This window comes from Perognathus longimembris, chromosome 6, assembly GCF_023159225.1.
Source record: "Perognathus longimembris pacificus isolate PPM17 chromosome 6, ASM2315922v1, whole genome shotgun sequence".
Classification (NCBI taxonomy): domain Eukaryota; kingdom Metazoa; phylum Chordata; class Mammalia; order Rodentia; family Heteromyidae; genus Perognathus; species Perognathus longimembris.
This window is the reverse complement of record NC_063166.1, coordinates 33,066,798-33,079,152: the sequence shown is the minus strand read 5'-3', so window position 1 is coordinate 33,079,152 and position 12,355 is coordinate 33,066,798. Positions and strand designations below refer to the sequence as shown.

Sequence of the window (12,355 nt, the reverse complement as noted above, 5' to 3'; positions counted from 1 at the left end):
GTTTCCAATATACCTTGAAGATATACCTTTTAAAGCCCCCAATAATTAACTTTAGAAGATTCTCTCTTTAAGAATTTGGTTGTGGATTGGGGCAAGAAGAAAGGCCTCAAGAGGCTCTCATCAAGTATAATCTGCTCGTTAGTGGTGAGCCTTCAGTAGAAGAGGGGCAACAGGAGACTTAGTAGAGGTAGCTGCAGGAGTGAAGGATAATTGCTGTCAGATACCCTCAGGTTAGCTGGAGTTTATTTGATAAAAGACTGTCAGGACATTATTCAGTATTGCATAGGCTAAGCACATAAATCCTAAACACAGGAAATCAGTGCCAGGGTCCTTGTCTCATCCTAGTAGCTGTACATTATTTTTGCTCCTCATGAGCAGCATTTTATTGTAAAGAAAATGAGATTGTACTCTACCTACACTATTCATATTGTAATAATCTTGGAGAGACCTCTCTTTTTAGGATATGCAAATTCTTTGCCTATATAATCATATCTCAGCACTGTAGGTAGCGCAGTGATTATTTAGTTCTAGTACTCTCTCAGATACCAAAGTCCATGGATGTTTACATCCTTTGTATGAAGCAATGTGTTTGTATATAGAATCTGTGTACATCTTATTCCAAACTTGAAACCATCTTTTGATTATGTAATGTAAATAGTTACTATATGGTATTGCTTAGGAACTGAAGATAAGGAAAAAAATCTTCACTTTCAACATAGACTAATCTTTTCAGTTTAGTTTGTGTGACACATTGGGGGCCTGGACCCAGGGTCTTGAGAATGCTAAGCATCTGCTCTGCCACTGGTCTTTACTCACATTCTTTATTGAGAATTTTAAAAATCAGAATGAATGAATCTGTGGCTGCTTTATCCTTGTATATAGAACCTGCAGATATGGAAAGTGTCACCTGTACTTGGAATTCTGCCTAGATGAAAAAAAAAAAAAGTAAACCAGTTGATTTATAAAAATGCATGCTTTGAGACCAAATATCTTTTTTTTTTTTTTTTTTGCCAGTCCTGGGCCTTGGACTCAGGGCCTGAGCACTGTCCCTGGCTTTTTCTCGCTCAAGGCTAGCACTCTGCCGCTTGAGCCACAGCACCGCTTCTGGCGGTTTTCTGTATATGTGGTGCTGGGGAATCGAACCTAGGGCCTCGTGTATCCGAGGCAGGCACTTTTGCCACTAGGCCATATCCCCAGCCCCAAATATCTTTTTTTTTTTCAAATTTTTATTATCAAACTGATGTACAGAGAGGTTACAGTTTCATACGTTAGGCATTGGTTACATTTCTTGTACTGTTTGTTACCTTGTCCCTCATACCCCCCTTCTTCTTCCCCCTTTCCCTTTCTCCCCCCACCCCCCGAGGTGTTCAGTTCACTTACACCAAATAGTTTTGCAAGTATTGCTTTTGTAGTTGTTTGTCTATTTTTACCCTGTTTCTCTCAATTTTGGTATTCCCTTTCAATTTCCTTCTTCTAATACCAGTATACACGGTTTCCAATATACTCAGATAAGATTACAGAGATAGTGTAGGTACAACCACAGGAAGGTGATACAAGAACATTGTCAATAATAGAAGCTACAGATACAGATGGGACATTGAAAGTAGTTACAACTGTGATATAACAATTGTTTCCATAACATGGAGTTCATTTCACTTAGCATCATCTTATGTGTTCATAAGGGTATAGCTATTGGGCTCTTGCGATGCTCTGCTATGACTTGCCTAAACCTGTACTAATTATTCCCAATAAGGGAGACCATAGAGTCCATGTTTCTTTGGGTCTGGCTCACTTCACTTAGTATAATTTTTTCCAAGTCCTTCCATTTCCTTACAAATGGGGCAATGTCATTCTTTCTGATAGAGGCATAAAATTCCATTGTGTATATGTACCACATTTTCCTGATCCATTCATCTACTGAGGGGCATCTGGGTTGGTTCCAGATTCTAGCTATGACAAATTGTGCTGCGATGAACTTTGTTGTGCTGGTGGCTTTAGTGTGATTATGTTTGTAAGACCAAATATCTTAAGGAGTAGAAGTTTGTTTTACAAAAGGATATTTTGAATCATGAACTCTTCCAGTATAATACAAATATGAAGCAAAACCTTTTTGACTTACATTAAGCATGTGTCCCTTGTTTTTTCATGAATCGTGTGCCTCACATGTCTGAATATTCTGAAATTTAAAGTATCCCTTGTACTGTAAAAACATCTAGTGGCTTGAGCCAAGAAACCATCCTGCTGTAGAAACTATTTACCAAATGTGTCTTGCAATAGTAGTTGTCCCAAAAAGCCCCTCTTTGGTAATTAGGCACTTAATCCCCTAAAAGGTTCCAGAGTAGTTGTGATTCAATCACTCCTAAACTTGTAGCTCACTTGCATCACACCACATTGCAGCCTTGGTGTGTAGAATAGTCCTCATCTGTTAGCTGAAGCCTGACCATCATCTAGAACCTCATCTCCCTGAGTTATGCTATGTCTTAACAACCTGCTTTGTATTTGGATTTTTATAACATTCACCTTCTTTGTCCTACAGCAAAAATTAAGCTGAATTCTCCCATAGACACTACAGCCTTAAAGATCCATATAGGCATTAAAGACATTGGGTAATTGGCATATAGATTCATTTTGTTATTCACCTCTGCCTTATATTAACTAAAATTTATATAGGAAATAAAAGGAATAATTATTTAAAGTACTGCTGGTTTCTAAAAGTGACAGAAAAGCTCTTATCTCAGTACAGTCACCATCAGTCCCACGTGGCTACTGTGCACTTAAAGTGTGGCTACTGCAACTGTTGAGCTCAACTTTTTATTATTATTTCTTATTCTGGGGGAAGGAAATAGGAGCACTACTAGGGTTTGAATTCAAGCCTTACACTTCTAGGCTTGAGCCCAGTGCCTTGAGCTAACTCCTCAGACCTTTTTTTGTTTGTTTGTTTTAGATATTTTTCAGATAGTGTCTTTTTGTTCAGGCTGGCCTCCTACCCATGCCTTCTGCATGCCTAGTTACAGGAAAAGGCCACCATGCCTGGCTTAGTAATTAAAATGGGATGTACCTAACATTTTGCCCTAACTGCTATCTTTTCAACCTCTTTCTCTTCGGTAGATAGGATTATAGACAGTCATCACCATGTCTGGCTTTGGTTTTTAATTTTATTCTTTTTACTTACTGTGAATGTAAATAGTACCATGTGATCAGTGCTTTACCATATGGACAGTGCACATAGGAGTTTTCTTTTTAGGCTGATCCACTAAATATGGTGTTCTTGGGAATGTTTTATTATTCTGTGTGTGTGTGTGTGTGTGTGTGTGTGTGTGTGTGTGTGTGTTGGTATTGGGACTTGAACTCAGAACCTGAGTGCTATCTCTGAGCTTTTTACTTAAGGGTAGCACTCTACCACTTGATCCAAAGCTCCACTTCCAGCTTTTTGGTGGTTAATTGGAGATAAGAATCTCATAGACTTTCTTGCCACCTATGGCTTTGCATCATGATCCTTAAATCTGAGCCTCTTTAAGTAGCTAAGATTATAGGTATGAACTACTGCCTCCTGGCTGTTTTGTTAATCTTATGGCTCATCTTGAGCAGAGAAATGAGAAATTTAGTTAATATTCTATTAGAATTTGTAAAACATTGTAGTCGACAAAAAGTCTCTGTTGGTCAGAATCATTTATGAGCATGTGACAGATGAAAGCAGGCCTTGCTGGATAGTTACTGAAAACACTGTCAAGCAAGAAAGGCACTCCTTAGACATCCCCAAACTCAACGAAAGTGTGCCACTCCTGAAAAGTTGTGACCTTTGAGCCAGTTTGGAATGTGCTATGTTCCCAAAGGAATGAATATTAATTCTGGAAAAGATCAAACTTGTTAATAAATTCCAGAGCCTTATAGAGAGAAAAGAGAATCTTTTGCTTTGAATTTAGTGTGAGAGGATGATTTTGTTTTTCTGATAATACTTTTTATTAACATTGTGTTGAAACTGGGGCTTGAATTCAAGGCCTCATCCCCCCTTGCTCGGTTTACTTGCGTATTGCTGGTATATACCATATTATCCATGCGTCTAATTCAGTTATTTTAAAGCCTTGAAGTGTTTTGCAGTCTTCAAACCTTGATCTTCAGATTCCAGCATCCTGACTAGCTTCTTCACAAACATAGATCACAACTTAAAACTTTTTAAATTAAATTCCATTCCAAACACATATCTACTGGGTGCCTAATTCCGTGGCCTCCATATTGGAGGAAATATTTATGACAATTCCACAAACTTCAATCTTTACATAAAATGTAATTTTTTAGTACAGTATTTTCAATCCTTTGTTATTTCTCTACTGTTTTTCAGCAGAATAGTGTTTGCTGTTTGTATTTGCTTATTGCCTTGCTAGATATCTGATCATGGAAATAAAACAACTAATATATTTAGGAGAAAGTTAGATAAGTGTGTTAACACCTTGAAGCTGTTAAGAAATTAAGTACTATATAATATATTTAATACCATTATTCACACTATTTTATTTTTTAACATTTGTTTTTCAATTTTTTATTAGTTTATTTTATTGTTATATTAGAGGTGATGTACAGAGGAATTACATTTACACGAGTCAGATAATAAATACATTTCCTTTTTTTTTTTTTTTGGCCAGTCCTGGGGCTTGAACTCAGGGCCTAAGCACTGTCCCTAACTAGCACTCTACCACTTGAGCCACAGCATCACTTCTGGCCTTTTCTGTTAATGTGGTGCAGAGGAATTGAACCTAGAGTTTCATGCATACTAGGCAAGCACTTTACCACTGGGCCACATACGCAGCCCTATTACTTTATTTTTAAAACTAAAATTAGATAGTTACTTAAGGAAAATATTTCCAAAACTAAATTATTTTAATAGGACAGTATATCATTACTATCATATAAAATACTTAATATAAAACCTACAGTGTAAAATATTAAATATACTACTCATTTTTAAAAAGACCTTTCTGCTTATAACTACACCATAATTCTTTTGGTTTAATTCCCAGTGACTTTGCTCAGAATGCCAGTAGATAAGATTAGATATGTGTGAAAAATATTAGAATTACTTAAAGAATTAGGCTCATAAACTGATCAATACAATTTCAAGAATATGATGTCATGACTTTTTATTTTGTTGAAGTAAATGGGATGGATAAGATGTAAGTTATGTTTGTTTTTTGTGTGTTTAGTTAATAAGTATTTCCAATCTTTTAGCTGTGCATTGACTTTCCCAGCCATTCCTCCTGGGCTTCTGAGTGCATAAAGCTAGACCCCTTTCTTTTCCCCTTCCTCTGAACTGCCTCCCTCTGCTTTACCTAACTTATAAGTACCTTTTTTCAGGAGCTTTCTGGGCCGGAATAAACCCAAAGGTCTCTGTTTCATAAAAAGGTTCATGGCAGGTCAAGCATTTTTCAGTATATTTTTTAAAGGCTTGCTTGAGCTAATTTAATTTCTTATGTTCATTAATTCCTCTCCTTCCATCTCCATCCCCCTCTGAATAAACGGCCCTTCACACACATCCAATTTAGCTTCAATACACCTTATTCACACTGGCTTTTATTGCAAGCTGCATTCCAGCCAGCTGTAAGGCTGCCCTGCTGCCTCAGGTTTCCTGATTTAGGTCTGGAAATGATTTCAGCATGGCAAAAACTTTCTCACTAGCCAACTTCAAAAACAGGATTCAATTTGTGAAGAAAATCCAAAATGGCAACTGAGTAATGGTGGACCAGTTTGGGACAGGAGGATATGAGAGAGAGATGAGAATTGTAATTCCCTTTCTATGTCACTCTTCTTCATCACTAGCCCTGTCTTCTGCTCTTTTCAAATCAGGGTGTAGAGAGAGAGAATGGGATGAGGAATTGGGTGAAGCCAATTAAGTGTTTGGCTTTGCACTTTCCTTGTGTTGCTTGGGATCTGACTTTTTAGTCCCAGTGATAGAACTGATAGAAACAAGAGGCTAGTGTAGAACCACTAGCAGCTGGAAGAGAAGCAGCAGTGGCCAGGATGAGGCTCACTATCTGTTCTTATCTGGGAGCCTGGCAGGAAGCAAAAATGATATTGTATGAGTGAGAACAAATCAAAGCAGACCATGGCATCAGCTGTTGGCACTGAAAAATAGCAGTACTTTTTTTGTCATACTCTAAAGCCATCCTGCTGAATTTCAGCTTGTCTTTTACATCCAAAGCTCACTTTTACATGAACCCCATGGGATGCTAAGAAGATAATTAAAAGTGAATTTATTGTGGGAAAATTATTTACATTTATGGAAATACAAACCAACAGATTCTGGATTCCTAAGTCAGCCTGATTTCATGTCTAGAAGGAACATATTTTTAGGTAGGAGCTGTCAGTGTGTCATTACTTTGTTCTTTGAGTATATACTAGTGTTTCCCTGGCAAAAGAATGCCTATTTGTATACCTGTGCTAGGTAATCATTCTTATCTTGACTGAACAATAAGAAGGACTAAAAATTACCCTCCCTGGTTAAATTAGAGGGTCAAATTTATAGGGACTTGACAGCTTCTTCAAAATAACAACGAATATGATCCTTCATAGCACTGCTTTATTTCATAATGTTCACATGTTCAGTTCATACTTCTTGACTATTAAAGCTATGCTAGTTTGGATTAATGATAGCTCAGTAGGCTAGGCTAGATATTAATTTTTCAACTCTGCTAAAGCACAGCAGTGAGGGTTTGATTTACTACAATGGAATTGAGGATGAAAGGGATATATGAAAAGAACATTTAGAAATGGAAACTATGCTGTTTGACAATTACTTGTATATAGGTGGCAAAGGAAAGGAAAGAATCAAACAGCTTCACATTTAATAAGACTAGGAAAATACATGGTAATACCCTCCTCTCCCCCCAAAAAATTAGGTCAAGTATTGGTGGTTCATACCTATAGCCATAGCTATTCAAAAAGCTGAAATCTGAGAATTGATGTTCATTGACTGCCTGAACAGAAGAGAAAAAAAATGATTCTTACTTCCAATTAACCAACAAAACCCGAGGTAGAGGTATGACTCAAGTGGTAGAGTGCCAGCCATGAGTGCAAAAAACCAACGGAGAATGAGAAATTAAGAGTTAAACAAAAAATGAGTTGATTTTTTTGAAAGAAACCAAAGCTTGATTTTTAAAAAAGTATTAGTGCATGCATTTGTGGTTGTTTCTACAAGGATCCAAGAAAGCCAAATCAATGGGGAAAGACTCTCATGCCATACACAAAAATTAAGTCATAAGAAACTCAAAATGAATTATATATTAAATGTTAAGTGTTTCAAACTATAATACCATTAGACAAAAATACAGAAAATTGTCTTTTTAGATATACACATCCAGAGAAAGAACAAATAAGTGTGTTGTATGTCATGTACCTCATGAAACCTCATCAAGAAAGTAAAAGGGCAACCTTGTTTTTAAGTTTAAAAACATGGCTGGAGAAATTACAATACCAAATTTCAAGCTGTATCATAAAGCTATAGTAATAAAAACAGTTTGGTATTGGCACAGGAACAGGCCTGAAGACCAATGGAACAGAACTGAAGACCGAGAAATGAACCCGCAGAACTATGGCCACTTAATCTTTGATAAAGGAGCTAAAAAAAAAAATAGGATGGAAGAAAGATAGCCTCTTTAACAAATGGTGCTGGCAAAACTGGTTCAACACCTGCAACAAACTAAAACTAGATCATTATATATCACCCTGCACCAAAACCAATTCCAAATGGATCAAAGACCTCGAAATAAAAACAGATACCCTGAAAACACTAAAAGAAGAAGTAGGAGAAACACTTGGGCTCCTTGGCACAGGACTAAATTTCCTTTATAAAGACCCAGAAATGCTACAAATCAAAGAAAGGTTGGACAAATGGGATTGCATCAAACTGCAGAGCTTCTTCAGGGCAAAGGACATAGCTCGCAAGATAAACAGAAAGCCCACAGATTGGGAAAAGATCTTTACCAGCCATACAACGGACAAAGGCCTCATATCTAAAATATATGAAGAACTAAAAAAATTAAATTCCTCCAAAACAAAACTGCAAAGAACCAACAGCCCCCTCAACAAGTGGGCTAAAGACTTAAAAAGAGACTTCTCTGATGAGAAAATGAGAATGGCCCAAGAGTCACATGAAAACGTGCTCTACATCACCGGCCATAAAGGAAATGCAAATCAAAACAACACTGAGATTCTACCTCACCCCAATAAGAATGTCCATTATCAGGAAATCCAATAATAACAAATGCTGGAGAGGATGTGCCAAAAGGGAACCCTACTACATTGTTGGTGGGAATGCAAACTTGTTCAAACCCTCTGGACAGCAGTGTGGAGGTTCCTAAGAAGGCTAAACATAGAGCTCCCATATGACCCAGCAGCCCCACCTTTGGGCATCTACCCAAAAGACTACAAGCAAGACCACACTAAAGCCACCAGCACATAAAACATGGAACCAATCTAGATGCCCCTCAGTAGACGAGTGGATTAGGAAAATGTGGTACATATACACAATGGCATTCTATGCTTCCATCAGAAGGAATGACACTGCCCCATTCATAAGGAAATGAAAGGACTTGGAAAAAACCATACTAAGTGAAGTGAACCAGACCCAAAGAAACATAAACCCTATGGTGTCCCTCATAGGGAATAGCTAGTACATGGTTAGGCTAGTCATGGTAGAAGATCAAAATACCCCAATATCTACACCCATATGATCATATAAGATAATGCCAAGTGAAATTAACTCCACATTATGGAAACAAGAGTTATACCACTGTCGTAATTATTATTAACATGCCATATAAAATCGTGCCTTTTGTATTTTTTTTGTTTTTTTTCTTGTCTGTTTGATTGATTGTTTTGTTTCCCTTGTATTCCCTTCCTGCCGTTGTAACCCCGCTACCACTATATTTCATCTGAATACCCTGGATACTGTTTATATGGGTATTAAAACTGGGGAAGGGAAAGGGAATATCAAAATTGAGAGACAAAGGACAAAAAGACAAGCCATTCCAAAAGCAAAACTTACAAAACTATTTGGTGTAAATCAACTGCACAACTCTTGGGGGGAGAGGGAAAGAGGGAAGGGGGGTGGAATGAGGGAGGAGGTAACAAATTGAACAAGAAATGTACTCACTGCCCTACATATGAATCTATAACCCCTCTGTACCACACCTTGACAATAAAGAAAAAAGTTTAGTAAAAAAATAAATAAAGTAAGAGTTATACAAAACAACAACAGCAACAAAAAAGAAATGGAGGCAGAATGAAAGGAGCCAGCAGGTGTAAACAAAAGCAGAGGAGAGGAAAACAACTTAGCTCTGATTCTAGGTCTTACAGACATTTAGCACTACTGGTCACAAACGTGCCTCCAAAGCCTCTGTTTCTCATTATGGAGCTAGGCAAAAATGTAAATTTGGGTTACTTTCCTTAGGGGAAAAAATGTACTTACAGATGGATAGTTTATAATCAAATGTTCCTAAATCTATGCCCTAACACCTGGGATTTTTCTCTCTGATAAGTTTGCTGCAAAAAAAAAATCCTGTGTAGTTTAGTAAACCAGTTACTTTTCTTGCCTCTAAAATGTCCTCTTCTTGCATGGTTTCTGTTAGGATTATTAAAGAAGTTTCTATAAATAATACAGATGCTTGACAAATGGTAAATGTTGGTTCTTTGGTACAGATGCTTGACAAAGGCCTAGAATAGAATCACACTCAGGGCAAGGTGCTTCTCTCTCTGTGCCTGTTTTCTCACTGTGAGATGAGTGATTAAATAGATACATTTATTAAGGTGAATAAATGAGAAGATGCATGGTTAGTACATATTCTTTCTCTTCCTTAACTTGTTTTTATTTTTTAATTTTCCTTTATTGATGCTTATGGGGTTATTTTTGTCCATTGAATTCACATGGGGAGATTTGAAGATGTGTTCTACTCTCTATCTCTTTGTGACATTGTGCTAGTAGTTCAAAATCATTCATGCTATGAATGTCAGGCAACACTACAAATCAGCCCTTGAGTTATTGTTTAATGATTGCTCAGACTTTAGAAAATGAGGGAGAAATGTTAACAACACAGATTAAACTCACAAGTATGTCATATCTACAGTTTTTGCATTGTGAATAGCGCAATATTTTTTTTCTTGTTTCCATATTTTGGAGTTTGTTTATTGTCAAAGTGATGGACAGAGGGGTTACAGTTTCATACATAAAGCAGTGGGTACATTTCTTGTACAATTTGTTACCTTCTTCCTTATTTCCCCCTCCCCCCTCCTCCTTCCCCTCTCCTCGCATGAGTTGTTCAGTTGGTTTACACCAAATGGTTTTGCAAGTATTGCTTTTGGAGTCATTTGTCTTTTTATCCTTGGTCTCTGGATTTTTATATTCCCTTTCCCTTCCCTAGTTCTAATACAAGTATATACAGTATCTAGGGTACTCAGATGAGATACAGTGATAGCACGGAGACAACCACAGGAAGGAGATACAAGAGGATCATGAACAAAAAATAAGCTACGGTTTCACAAAGCATGTTGAAAATAATTACAACCATGATATAACACTCATTTCCATAACATAGAGTTCATTTCACTTAGCATCATCTTATGTGTTTATAAAGGCATAGCTATTGGGCTCTTGTGATCTTCTGCTGTGACTAGCCTAAACCTGTACTAATTATTCCCTATAAGGGAAACCATAGAGTCCATGTTTCTTTGGGTCTGGCTCACTTCACTTAGCATAATTTTTTCCAAGTCCTTCCATTTCCTTACGAATGGGGCAATGTCATTCTTTCTGATAGAGGCACAAAATTCCATTGTGTGTATGTACCACATTTTCCTGATCCACTTGTCTACTGAGGGGCATCTGGGTTGGTTCTACATTTTAGCAATGACAAATTGTGCTGCAATGAGTAAAAAAAAAAAAATGAGTTAAAGTGCTCACTGCAAAACTTCTGGATCAGTAAAATGTAAATATAATCCTAACAGCACATTTCTTATTTAGAATGCTACTAATGAAGTAACAATCAGATTTATACACTTTTGTTAATGAAATGTCTTAATATTAAAACCTTCTTGTATTTATAGAAATAGTCTCTAATTTGTGCGTATCTTTCCATTTCTGCTATGTGATGAAGTTTCTTGATTTATCACAGAATAAAATATGTGCCATTTCTGTTCATTATCATTTTTCCATTGATATTTTAGTGCTTGTTGCAGTAAAATTCCAACAGGATTACACAACTGAGAAAGAATGATTTGATAGGTCCTAAAAGTATATACTTTAATGGACTTCTGATGGAGATTGAACTTGATGGCAGTATACTAAGTTCTGGAAGTTGGATATTAATGTTATATTTTTAGGCGACATTCTTGGCATTGCTTTTACCTTTGGGGAAGAGGGATATCAAAACTTTACTTCTTTTTCTTAGACAAATGACAAAGTAGGAAATTTTTAAAATAAATTACAGAAACATTCAGTTTGAATAGCATGCTGTGATGGCTCCGTCACTTTGTTCCAGCCTTCCCTGGGCATTTCTGCAGACAGAGTAATCGGAGCAGAAATGGGCACCACTCTGTCTGTGTCAATGCAGCCTGGGGCTCAGAGATCTTCCTTGTTTGGGGATGTGGACCAAGACAAATGGGAAAGCCAGCTTTGGTGCTTGTGCTAGTACAGTTTGGTGCCCTGTGTGCTCCTTGGCAAGGCAGGGACAAGGTCTGCTAGTTTTACTCTCCAGACCTACAAAGGGGCAGTATCAAACAAGAATGCCAGGTAGATGGTTACATAAGAGAGCAGAAAAGCCAGAGTCAGCCAAAATTCAGTGCAAGCTGGCAGCCCAGAGACTAACAAAGTAGATTGAACTTGCCCTTGGACACATAGGAATCCTCAGAAGCCCAGAAGCTATGGTGACTTCTTTACATGGTAAAAACATTGTTTCAGCATGAAAACACTTCTTTCTCCCATTGCCTTTGTTGTCTAAAGCCAAGGTCAGTTTAGATATATTCCACCACTTCTCCTACTCTTCCTTGGTATGAGAAAGTGACATAAAGTGCAGATTAAACACTTCGATTCTTTACTTGGATTTGTGGACACATTAATTTGATATATGGTGAAGATAAACAGCAGAACTAGAGAGTGAGTGGGAGAATCCACTTACTCTAAAATAGCTTTTCTTTTTCAACTTCAAAATGAGAAATAATTATATTTATCTCCACAGCATGGAGATAACTCCACTGTAAATTTATTTCTATGCAAGCTTTTCTAATAAATTACAGAGTTTTACTCCTTTCCAGAATCAGAAGTCCAGTGTGGCGTCTGCAGGTCAAGTGCTCTGCGCCTTCTGACTCTGTTTCT

At 37.2% G+C, this 12,355-nt stretch overlaps 1 protein-coding gene across 1 annotated transcript in view; it reads left to right on the top strand.

The window, feature by feature from the left end:
* The window catches only part of Gmds (GDP-mannose 4,6-dehydratase), a 533,421-nt gene that overhangs the window by 284,725 nt on the left and 236,341 nt on the right, over positions 1-12,355 (top strand). The window lies entirely within an intron of this gene.